Source organism: Chiloscyllium plagiosum, chromosome 2, assembly GCF_004010195.1.
Source record: "Chiloscyllium plagiosum isolate BGI_BamShark_2017 chromosome 2, ASM401019v2, whole genome shotgun sequence".
NCBI classification, from domain to species: Eukaryota; Metazoa; Chordata; class Chondrichthyes; order Orectolobiformes; family Hemiscylliidae; genus Chiloscyllium; species Chiloscyllium plagiosum.
In genome coordinates, this window is record NC_057711.1 from 139,284,747 (window position 1) to 139,297,882 (window position 13,136).

At 43.7% G+C, this 13,136-nt stretch overlaps 1 protein-coding gene across 2 annotated transcripts in view; it reads left to right on the forward strand.

The window, feature by feature from the left end:
- The first annotated feature begins 747 nt into the window (after nucleotides 1-747).
- The window catches only part of rassf6 (Ras association domain family member 6), a 72,785-nt gene continuing 60,396 nt past the window's right edge, over nucleotides 748-13,136 (forward strand). Inside the window, exon 1 of one of the 2 annotated variants that reach the window (XM_043719345.1) lies at nucleotides 748-865. The gene's annotated coding sequence lies outside the window, so the exon portion shown is untranslated. The remainder of the gene's footprint in view (nucleotides 866-13,136) is intronic. The other variant, XM_043719296.1, reaches the window with a different exon arrangement.

The window sequence follows — 13,136 nt, forward strand, 5'->3', positions numbered from 1 at the left end:
ACTGTGGAAGATGCTGGGCAGTTGCCTGGACAGATCTGTGGCAGCCTTCAGTACGTATCTGCTTGGGTATTGAGAATGCCTGTGGTCTGCTTTACACAACAGTGTGCTTCAGCCACACAAAATGCCTGTCTGTTCCCCCTTACAATTGAATCCCCTATCAGTTTAGCCCTGCTGCTGTCCTTCTGGTGGAGCAGCTCCACCCAGGGTGCCATTACTACACCGTTGTTTGTAAGACTTTACAGTGTTCCCCTATTCGTTGTCATTGCAAGAGTGTTGGCATAGCGGGTGTATTTAATTGAATGTAAAGCACTTTTGGTTTCCCTGTGGCAATGAAAGACAATTTATCAATGTAACCCTTTCTTTCTTTTAGTTGACAATCCAAATTTCATTCTGCTTTGATGACATTATATTTAATCTCATCATTTATTTCTATTATTTATTATTATATGAACACATTATACTTAATCCCTATAGTCACGTTTTCTAGCCATGCCATCTCGACAAATCTTGGTGCAGGAGTTAATCTGCAGCAGAAAGTTTTCCGAGAGAAGCAAAACTTTTCTTTAATCAGAAAGTTTCTCAGACAGGCGGGGAGTACTGTCTCTGATTATATGCCAGAACGGATGGGTTTGTACTAGCTGCTTATAATAACAAAAGTCAACACTTCCAAAATGCGCAGGGCAGCTGGTGGTGGGTGTGTCAAATTTCAACCTTTGCAGGTAGTAATTAACTTCCTCGTGAGACTCTTCATATTTTAAGAGGTGAGCTGACAGGTAGTTCCACAGATGTCAGGTACTTGAATGGGCAAAGTGAAAGGAACTGCGAAACAGAATATCAGACCGATTTGTACTTCAGATTTCCTCAAGTAAGTGAAGGTTATGGATAAGACTTCACATTTGTCACAGTCCCTTTAATCTGTTCTGTGTTAAATTAACTCATGAGCGAGAAGGTCGAAACCCGGAGACTAACAGTTCTACGGTTCATAAGACTAGTTCTGCAAGCCATTCAGAAGAATTGATTGCATTAACCCAGAACCTCCCCCAACTGTTAAGACTTTTGATATAATTTGATATGCCTGCAGTTGTGGCACAAAACCGAAAGCCACTGTGACTCATGTATATTTTACAACCTTTACTGTGCAAACTGATCGCACCATGTTGGTTTATAACAACAGAATGACAGCCTAAAGTACAGTGTTACAATGACACCTATTTTTCTGTACTAGTTTGTCGCATTTCAGGGATCATTATTGAGAGTGCGTTTCTGCATTGCAGCATTTCTCAGTATAGTTTATAAATCTGCCATGTTAACCAAATCCCTCTATGGTTCACGATGGAGCATAGCGTGTTACAACTTGTGGATTCAATCGCATTCCTGCAACTTAATCCGCTGACTTTGTCTTCGACTAGCAATGGAAATAGTTTACTGCAGAGCTATATTTTAATGCCTGTGTTTGTTGCAGTCTAAAATATGAAAGGTTAATAAATAATAAAATTAAAAAGTCACTTAACAGTGCATCTCTAATACAATCAAATCTTTTGGATGGGGCATTAAACCCAGGCACCATTTCGATCATTAACTTAATGGCACTATGTCAAAGAATGCAGAAGCTCTGGCAACTTCCAGCTGACCAATATTTATCCCTCAACCAGCATTAAGTAAAAACAATTATGCAGGAATATATCTCAAAGCTGTTGTGGGATTAGGTCGCACATAATAGAAAAGATACAGAGGCTTTGGAGAGGGTGCAAAGAAGGTTTATCAGGATGCTGCCTGGACTGGAGGGCTTGCCTTATGAGGAGAAAGTGAGGTCTGCAGATGCTGGATCACAAAGTTGAAACTTTATTGCTGGAACAGCACAGCAGGTCAGGCAGCATCCAGGGAACAGGAGATTCGACGTTTCGGGCACAGGCCCTTCTTCAGGAATGAGCAGAGAGTGTTCAGCAGGAGAAGATAAAAGGTAGGGAGGAGGGACTTGGAGGAGGGGAGTTGGAAATGTGATAGGTGGAAAGAGGTCAAGGTGAGGGTGATAGGTCGGAGTAGGGTGGAGGCGGAGAGGTCAAGAAGAAGACTACAGGTCAGGAAGGCAGTGCCGGGCTGGAGGGATCCGGCTGAGACAAGGGGGGGGGAGGGGGGATGAAGAAACTGGTGAAGTCCAAGTTCATCCCCTGCGGTTGGAGGGTTCCCAGTCGGAAGATAAGACGCTCCTCCTCCGACCGTCGGGTTGTTGTGGTTTGGCGGTGGATGAGTCCAATGACCTGCATATCCTCGGTGGAGTGGGAGGGGGAGTTGATATGCTGTGCTACAGGTTGGTTGGGTTGGTTCGTCCGGGTGGCCCAGGGGTGCTCTCTGAATCGCTCCGCAAGTAGGCGGCCTGTCTCCCCAATGTAGAGGAGGCCACACCGGCTGCAGCGGATGCAGTAGATGATGTGGGTGGAGGTGCAGGTGAATCTGTGGCGGATATGGAAGTTTCCTTATGAAGAAAGTTTGAATAAGCTTGGACCTTTCTCTCTGGAGAGAAGGAGGAAGAGAAGAGACCTGATCGAGGTGTACAAAATAATAAGAGGAATAGATATAGTCAATAGCCAGAGACTTTTTCCCAGGGCGGGATTGACTGGTAACATGGAGTCACAGTTTGAAGATATTAGGAGGAAGGTATAAAGGAGACGTCAGAGGTAGGTGTTTTTACCCAGAGAGTTGTGAATGCATGGAATGCGTTGCCTGCTGTGGTGGTGGAAGCAGAGTCACTGGGGAGATTTAAATGACTGCTGGACATGCACATGGATAACAGTGAGTTGAGGGGTGTGTAGGTTAAGTTACTATATTCGACATTAAGATGAAATCTCGGCACAACATCGTGGGCCAAAGGGCCTGTTCTGTGCTCTACTTTTCTATGTTCCATGTTCTATAATATATTTTTGCTTTCGTTCTCTGTTTCTTAAGTAATCCATGTTCACAACCTCATCACAGTTTGGCTCCATTACAGTGACAAGCCACCAGCATGTCAGCTGTTGTTTGAGCCTTTGTTCATCTCTCCAGCTCTGAGTCTTTGTTGGTTTTGACCTATTCACTTCCTGTGTCTGATTTTGTGGGATCAGTTTTTGAACTAGATGGCTGGATCCTCAAAGTTACTTTTAAACTCACGGATTCAATCCCCCTGACTAAAGCTCAACACATGGTTTTTGGCTGGCAAAGAATAAATTCATGTGAATTTGAAGAAAGTGCTGCTTGGTCAGATTTTAAACTCTTTCAAGCAGAGAGTTGCAAATCATTTATGGAAGGAGACCTCAGCATTCAGAAGAATGTTAGGGATGCGTGGATTTGGAAAAGATCATATCTCAGCCCCAAAATTCGAGAAACAGATGACTGAATGCGTCACCTTTATGTCCCATTTTAATTAGTAAAATACTTAATCAAATTATTTGTTAGATGGCAATAACATAACTGTTGCTAATGAAGATAAATATGTCACTGCAAGTTGGTTGAATATTAAAGGGATAGCATCATGGATAATGGCTGATGCCCTGCAACAGGGATCCAAATTGTCAAAGAGTCAAAGCGGTAAAATTGGTCATAGTCATAGAGATGTACAGCATGGAAACAGACCCTTCGGTCCAACTTGTCCATGCTGATCAGATATCCCAACCCAATCTAGTCCCACCTGCCAGCACCTGGCCCATATCCCTCCAAACCCTTCCTATTCATATACCAATCCAAATGCCTCTTAAATGTTATAATTGTAGCAGCCTCCACCAGTTCCTCTGGCAGCTCATTCCATACACGTATCACCTTCTGAGTGAAAACGTTGCCCCTTAGGTCTCTTTTATATCTTTCCCCTCTCACCCTAAACCTATGCTGTATTGTTCTGGACTCCCCCATCTCAGGGCAAAGACTGTCTATTTATCCTATCCATGCCCCTCATGATTTTATAAGCCTCTATAAGGTCACCCCCAGCCTCTGACGCTCCAGGGAAAACAGCCCCAGCCTGTTCTACCTCTCCCCGTAGCTCAAATCCTCCAACCCTGGCAACATCCTTGTAAATCTTTTCTGAACCCTTTCAAGTTTCACAACATCCTTCTGATAGGAAGGAGACCAAACTTGCATGTAATATTCCAATAGTGGCCTAACTAATGTCCTGTACAGCTGCAACATGACCTCCCAACTCCAGTAGTCAATCAAGGGTAGTAGTGTGTAACACCAGACCATTTGACAAAAGGCATGATTTTCATGTCTGTGGACTGAAAAATTATGCCATTTTTCTCTCAAAGAAATATACCAGTTTGGGCTTTGAGTCTCTCTGACGCAGAGTTGCCAATCACCAGATATGCTTGGAAACGATTCCCAATCAGACAAGACAGCTACACTGAATGGAATTGTACGGGGGGCTCTGAGTGATGTGAGTTATGGTGAGATTTGTGGTAGAATTGCATGAGGTTTCCAGAGAGGCCTGCCTCATAGTCAATAGCATCTTGCACGATCTTTTATGTTTTTGACAAGTGGCATAGCAGGTTTCCCACTAAGCAGCTAATTCAATGGGATTATTGCTTGTTAAATGCCTTGTTCATGACCCAATTCATCTCACTAATATCCAGTTTTCTATTTTACCAAACTCGCTAAACAAGCTAGACATTGAGAAGCCTCAACATGAGATCACATTCAGTACCTGGTGACCTCAGCTCACCGGTGGAGTCAGAAAAATCTCCATGTTGAACACCTAACACAAACATCTCAGGGTACACTCCACAGGCACTGACCACATATATCCTACATCCACCAAAAATGGCATTTGAGATGTGTCAGCCTCGAAGAACCCCCTGCCATAGCTCTGATCCACGTACAGGACCCTTCCGTACTTCAGTAATGCAACTTGGTTGCACTGGCAACTATCAATATAATGCTGCAAGGACACTGTGCACAAAGGGACACACACACAGCTTATGGACTGGACTATCTGTGGGCTCCTCGCTCTCTGTCCTAGTGCTCACTTACTCTGTGCCCACCTGATTCCACAAACTGCCTTGCATAGCCTTACCATTGTGCACTGTATCCCCTGAGGCAGAGATACCAGGTTCATTCTTATTTTATTCATTAACAGACCAGCATTTATTGCCCATCCCTAACTGCCCAGAGAGCTATTAAGAGTCAACCACATTGCTGTGAGTCTGGAGTCACATGTAGGCCAGATCAGGTAAGGATGGCAGATTTCCTTCCCTAAAGGACGTTAGTGAACCGGATGGACAATTAATGGATTCTTAGTTATCATTAGACTCCAAATTCCAGATTTTAACTGATTTCAAATTCCATCATCTGCTTTGGTAGGATTCAAACCTGGGTCCTCAGAACATTACCTGGGTCTCTGGATTAACAATCCAGCAACAATATCACTAGACCTTTGTCTCCTCTTGATTACTTCTGTCTTGCCATGTCATTTAACACAGACCATATGAGCAGGAACTTTGTCAGAGTTGTCAGTAAGCTTCAGACAAGCCAGGGGAGATGGCTTTTGCTCAGGGGACCCTGGCTCAGTAATTCAAAGGCAGCCTCTGAAACCAGTCCAGAAATTTTGACAAGGTCAGTCAGACCTGGCCAGAGTCAGGACGCACTCCACATAAGAGGTGATGAGCTGCATGTGGGGAAACCTACCATCCATCGTGACTCTTTCTGCCCTATTGTGGGCTGCTTTCCTTCTAAGATCAGAGACAGGCAGATATTACTGGAGATGAAAGTGGGTGGCATAGTTGGTGCATTCGAGGAATGTACTGAGTGAGTAAATAGGCAGTGCTCAGGGCATGCAGGTCAGTGGTGTTGGGGGTTGGAGTGGTGCAGGTGACAACTAGTGAGGGAAGATGTTACAGGCAATTGTGAGAATTGTAATTGTAAGAGCATGCACCTTGGTAGGAGATTGGTAAGGTAACAGAGATAGAGTGAGTGAGACATATTGGAGACAAAAATCATAGCACTAATGCTGGTGAAGTGGAGAAAGACACTGATGGCTAAGACTGTGCTGATATGGTAGGCAATCTCAGACCTCTTTCCCACCACCTTGACCTCTTTCCACCTATCACATTTCCGACGCTCCTCCCTCAAGTCCCTCCTCCCTACCTTTTATCTTAGCCTGCTGGACAAACTTTCCCCATTCCTGAAGAAGGGCTTATGCCCGAAACGTCGATTCTCCTGTTCCCTGGATGCTGCCTGACCTGCTGCGCTTTTCCAGCAACACATTTCCAGTTCCAATCTCAGACCAAGCTTGGACTACTGTCATGACCTCTACTGCTGATCCCAAAGGAAGCAGAAGTCTTGCCTATGCACCATTCCTTCCAGTAGGAACCGTAAGTTCTGTGCTTGCAATGTCGGATGCCAATTTTCCCTCTTTTTACCCATGTCCGGAACCAATGTCAGAAACTGTTCAGGGCACCTCCAGACTGGCAGTACTTGTCCAGGTGCACAATAGGCTTTTAGAGATGGCACAGGCACAGGGGGAGCTGGTAAATTCTGAGATATCCCAGCAGTGGCAAGTTATTCTGGGAATGGCATGTGGTAAGATGGGGCTGGAACTGAAGGTTGGGGATGCCATAGGTGGGTAGGTACTTCATGAGACACATCGGTAAGAAAGGACAAGAAAACTCATGAGACCACTGGTGAAAGCCCTTACAAAAAATTCAATGTAACTTGTGCTCAGCCAAAAATGCAAGATTCAGCCAATAGAAAGCAATGGTGCAATCCGTTTACTTGTTACAGATCTGCACGTTCTTGTACAAAGTTGGCATTCCTCCAGTCAGCGAGGATCTTACCATTCTCCTGGGGCAACAGTGCACTGAGCAAGCAATCGGAAGTTCTAACATCTCCTCATCCCATAGCATCAGATTGTGTCCAGATTCCAAAAGGAGGTAGAAGTGCCCATGTTTAAAGCTCAGTTTGCTGTGTCCAGTTAGGAAGGGTACTATAAGTAATCCACCTCTATGGGTGGAATTTAATGTCCCCCCACACGACAATTTGGGAGTTGGGGAGAATTTGAGTTAGGCTGGAGGGTACAGCCACTACTGTCTCCTGCCCCTGCTTCAATTACCTCCAGGGCACTGAGTCTTATGCACAGCCAGGCACACCACACCATCAACTGCCCAGCAGTGAGCAATTAATGCCATTTCAGGTTCTCAGTCCACTCTGTTTGGTAGCAGCTGCTGCCAAAAGTCCTGTTTGGTAGCAGTGCTGCCAAATATACAGCTCTGCCCATGCCTCTCGTACCCTTCCTCAAAATCTCGACCTTGCCCTCACTCTCTTATGGCCTGGATCTCTCTCTGACCTCCGCCTTAGCTGCTGAAGCTCTCTGCAATGAACAGCTCTGACCTCTGATTGGCACTGTGTATAGGATTTGTGCTGTCTGGTTCCTTGATCCCAGGGGAAGCCTGCCACTGGGCACTGTCATGCCCAACTGTCACATTGAACCGGGGCTCTTCCCTAAGGAGAGAGACGGGGATCTCTTAGTGGCCCTTAATTTCTGGCAACACCCTCCATCATCTATGCCTGTGTACCCAGTGTGAAATGGTTGCATAGAATCATTTCTAAAAAGGTTAACACAGTTGGGGAAAACTGTTGGTGACTTTTCAACTTTGTCCTGGGACATTTCAACTTTAAACCAGTGTTACAATCTCCACCCATAGCTTTCAAAAAGGTATAAGCATTTCCAGTGACTAACTGGAAGGATCACACAACATCATTTCAAGTTTTATGACTCTTATTGTCACACGCCACACCATTCTCAAACAATATATTCGTAGACAGTTTGATCTCTAAGCTACAGAAAATGTTCTCCAGCTTAACGTTTAAAACAACCAAAAATCCCTCAGCATGGCTATACTTTACACTGACCCTTACATGAACCTTTCATTCAGTGCAAGTAGCCTATTCAAAGCAATTCTCAGCCCCCCAATAGCTTATTTCCTTTCTTCTTTTCCAGATGAATAACTTCTAATCCTGAAATGACAATTGAAGTGAAGTTTTATCTCGGCATTCCTTCCTCTTGCCAAAGCGAGCTGACTTTTACAGCTTCCTTCAAATCCTCACACACTGCCTTTGCTATAAGCATGAGTTTCTACCCGCATTTGCTGAGAGAACGAGAAACTGATTGTTGCTATCTCTTTGCTCTCGTTCCCTCTGTTACATTCTTGCAAACTGATTGTGTCTGACAGGTTCATGGGTATGTTGGGAGGATTCTATGATTCTCCTGGGGCAACAGTGCATTGAGCAAGCAATAGGAAGTTCTAACATCTTCACATCCCATGGCATCAGGTTGTGTCTAGGTTTCACCTGAAACAGCTTTCAATGACTATTCCTTTCTAACGTCCATCCCCATGACAATATGTATCACATGTGCCTTGTATCTAGATAGAAGTTTAAATTAGCTGTTCTTCCTTAGAACCATTCAACTCAAATCTCAATTCAACCTTAGAATACCTGAAGTTTAATTTTGAGATGGTTCCATTTTAAGCTCAACTGTCGACAAGTGGAATTCAGAACAATTTGCATGAACCTTTCATGAATCAAATTTACCTTAAAATAAACAGACCATTCCAAGAAATAACAATCTTATAAAATTTATATCAAAGTGCATAGAACTGGGGCTAGTTGTACTGACATGGATAAATAACTGATTGGCAAACAGGAAACAAAGAGTAGGTATAAAGGTGTCTTTTCCCCAGTGGCAGGTTATGGCTAATGGGATACTGCAGGGATCAGTGCATGGACCCCAGCTAATCACAATCCATATTAATGATTGAGATGAGGGAACTAAATGTAATAGCTCCCAGTTTGTGGGTGATACAAAGCTGAGTGAGAGAGTGAATTGTGAAGAGCAGACAGAGATCCTTCAGTGTGATTTGGACAAGCTGAGTGAGTGGGCAAACACATGGAGGATTAAGTATAATATGGATACATGTGAGATTATTTACTTTGGTAGCAAAAACAAAGGAAGATTATCGAAATGATGATAGAATGAGAAAGGGGGAGGTGCAATGAAACCTGGTGTCCTTGTCGACCAGTCTCTGAAAGTTAACATGTAGGAGCAGCAGACGGTGAAGAAGGCAAATGGTATGTTGCAAGAGGGTTCAAGTACAGGAGCAATAAGTTCTTGGAGTTTTCTGCTAGTCTCCCAGCTTTCCTACCTTAGTTATAATAATGAAGAAAATATAAATGTTCATTTTTGTTCAGGTTTTGCCAACATTACTTGATCAAATTCCTGTTGAAAGTTAGATAGCGAATGAACAGGCTACAAGACAGCAGCCCTGCTGAAATATGTGTTTTTAAATGTTGTGGCGTCTTTTTAAAGTTATTAGTCAGGTTCAAGTACAAAGAAATGAGCCCTTATCTATGGTACATACTTAGCTCAGGGTTCCTCATTGTTAATGCATGAGTTGGCATAACAACAAGGTATTGCTGGAGGTGACTTCAATAAGAACAGCTGTCTAAACACAACAGGTAGTGCCAGGAGACCGGGTGAGGTTTAACTGATTGGTCAAAACGTGGTGGTTCAAAGTTTAGGTTGCACTGTTTGTAGGTTACCAGCAACAAGGATGATCACAAAAAACCTTGAGTTAACCCTTGAATTGTTACAGAACGGTTAATGCAAGCAAACCCAGGGATCGATATATATTACAAACAGAAAGTGTTGGAAATGCTCAGCAGGTTAGGCAGCCTTTGCAAAGAGAAACAATTGGTGGAATTTCCCCATTTTTGGTAAGTGTTCTGTCCAGTGACAAATGCCTGTTTTGTAATAGATCAGAGTACCTTTTCTCATGCAATCTTCCTCTCTGTGCCTCACTAATTATGGAATTGGGTTCTTGGCTGCCTTTCTCCGAGAATCATGTGGTTGTAAAGGTCACGTGGTCACCATGCTGGGACCTCCTGGTTTTCACCCCTCTGGTATCATATTTCAGATATTGGAATCTCTCTGATTGACATGTTAGGACTTAGTGTCATGAGTTCCTTGGGAATAGAGGGGAAAATTTGAATGTTGTACAAAAAAAGGCAAGCTGGAGATTTAATGTGATGTAAAAATGCAGGTGCTAAGATTCTGAAGTTGCCACTTCAAGCTTGTGGGGAAATCACAAAGTTTTTCTCAGCATCGAGACTGATATTTTTCATTCTTTCCCTAGCCGTCCTACCATTCCTTATGTCACACTAGGGAGGGAAAAATTCTGCTCAATGTTTCAGGTTGATAGTCTTTCATCAAGTCAGACCTGAAGCAATGGGCTGTAATTAATGTAGCCTGTTGCTGCAGGATATATGGTGGCCCAGCCCACATAGCCATAGCAGAGGCCATTCATCAGTCTCCCAGCAGCGGGAGAGCCTCCCATTCTTGGCTGTTAAGTAATGGGAATTGTACTTTTACTGTAGGTATCGCTACTGAGCATGTATAAAGGAAGCTATGTCATAGTGACATAGTCATAGAACTGGAGACTGGGCTTGAAGGGTTCCAAGTAGGATATCTCTCTTTCAATCCTCTGTATTTTGTTATGTTGAATATAGTCTGTTGCTGTTAAATTTACAAAGGCACAGATCTCACATTACCACAGGGTAGCAATAGTGACCAGATCCATGGAACTGGGTGGTAAGAACCTGAAGTGAAACCCAGTGTTGGTAAACTGCAAGGCCATCCCAGCGATTCAAACCCAGAGGTGGAGGAAATACCTAAAGAGAACCTCAGTGTTGGAAGAGGCCAGCAAGTAGTAGCCTTCAATGTGTATCCAGGCACTGAAGCACACAGTGGGAAAGCCAATGGAGAAGATTAATCTAGAGCAGAAGAAATCAAATTATGTGGTGAGCAGTACAGGAATACAGCAACCAATCCCACAATAAGTAAGGAATTACACAAATGAAAGTACTCAGAGATGGGGAAGAAATACTCACCCCCAAAGGAATAGCAACAGCAAGCATGTTAAGGAACAGGCTACAATCCAAGCCATGAAGAAATTCCACCAGGATGAACAGAACCTGGCCAGTTTTGTAGAGAGTTGTGAGAGCAAAGAGAGAGACTATGGTAACACTGCAACAGCAGCATATAAAAAAAACAAATACAGACCATGCATCCAGCAGCAGCTCCACCATTGGGGAAGATAGGGTGACAGGATAAAGTATTCCTGGGAAACATGATTGGAGTTGTGACCAAAGTAATATTTTGACTTTCTTGATTATTCAGGCATTCAGGGATGTGTTTGGTATACATAGATTAAAGCAAATAGCAGAGAAACAAATCTTAACTTGGATACTGGAGAAGATGTCTTGATCCTTTCAGATGCTCTGTCATAGTTGAGGTCACTAGTCCTCAGACCATCCTTCAAGATTTGTGGCTCAGATGTACAAAAATCAGACTAAGGGGACATGTCCATGCTACAGTGGAACAAGAGGTTAAGAGACCTTTTATTAATTCTCTATTAAGCAGAGTTGCTTGTTGCTTAAGACATTCTTCACTTGGCAGACACTGAAGACGCCTTAGTTCCCTCAGTGAACAAGGGTGAGGAAGCACCTCCGTTGCATTTAAACAGAAAATTGGGGGAGAAGTGAGAAAGAACCCAGAAGGCATTCCAGCAAGTGGTTTGTTATTTCAGAATTTCCCCTCACTGGAGATGGCAAAGAAGGTTTCAGGTAGGGGGTGGGGGATTTGGAATTAATACTTTGATGCCTTCATACTTTGTGCACAAGGCATTGAATCCCAGCTACTGTTATAGAGAAGGTAACCAGCAAGCAAATCATTCACATACTCAAATCTGAAATTCCAGACTTTGCTAGCCTTTTTGGCCTCAGGGATATTCACAAACATACAAATACGGAACGACATTCAGATATTCACCCCTTCAAGCATGCTCCACCATTCAATAAGATCATTACAATTCTGATGTCAACCTCAACTCTACATTCTTGCATATCCTTGATAATCTTTCATTCACCATCCACCTATGTCTTAAACATATTTAAAGATTCTGCACCCACTGAGTTTTGAGTAAGGAAATTCCAAAGATTCACAACCCTCAGGGAATTAATGTTTCCTTATTTCTGTTTGAAGTGGGCTCCCCCTTATTTCAAACAATAATCCTTACTTCTTGATTCTTCCACAAGAGAAAATATGATTAGATTAGATTAGATTAGATTACTTACACAACCCTCAGGGAATTAATGTTTCCTTATTTCTGTTTGAAGTGGGCTCCCCCTTATTTCAAACAATAATCCTTACTCTTGATTCTTCCACAAGAGAAAATATGCTTTCAGTATCTTACATAGAATCCCTACAGTGGGGAAACAGGCCATTCGGCCCAACGAATCCACACCAACCCTCTGAAGAGTAATCCACCCAGACCCATTTCCTGATGTTTACTCCTGACTAAAGCACCTAACACTGAATGCTATGGACAATTTAGCATGGGTAATTCACTTGACCTGCACATCTTTGGACTATGGGAGGAAACCAGAGCACCCAGAGGAAACCCACACAGACATAGGGAGAACATGCAAACTCCACACAGACAGTTGCCCGAGGCTGGAATCGAACCCGGGTCCCTGGTGCTGTGAGACCGCAGTGCTAACCACTGAGCCACCATGCCAACCCTGTGCATGTTTCAATTAAGTCACCTCTGACTCTTCGAAACCCCAGAGGATACAGATCTAGCCTACCTAGCCTTCCTCATGAGGCAATCTGCTCATTCCAGCTATTAGGAGAAAGTGAGGACAAATTTTGTGCGAAGATTTGTAGCTCGGGTGCTCGTTGTTGTGGTTCTGTTCGCTGAGCTGGAAGTTTTTGTTGCAAACGTTTCGTCCCCTGGCTAGGCGACATCATCAGTGCTTGGGAGCCTCCTGCGAAGCGCTTCTTTGATGTTTCTTCCGGTGTTTATAGTGGTCTGTCCCTGCCGCTTCCAGTTGTCAGTTTCAGCTGTCCGCTGTAGTGGTTGGTATATTGGGTCCAGGTCGATGTGTTTGTTAATGGAGTTTGTGGATGAATGCCATGCCTCTAGGAATTCCCTGGCTGTTCTCTGTCTGGCTTGCCCTATGATAGTAGTGTTGTCCCAGTCGAATTCATGTTGCTTGTTGTCTGCATGTGTGGCTACCAAGGATAGCTGGTCGTGTCGTTTCGTGGCAAGTTGATGTTCATG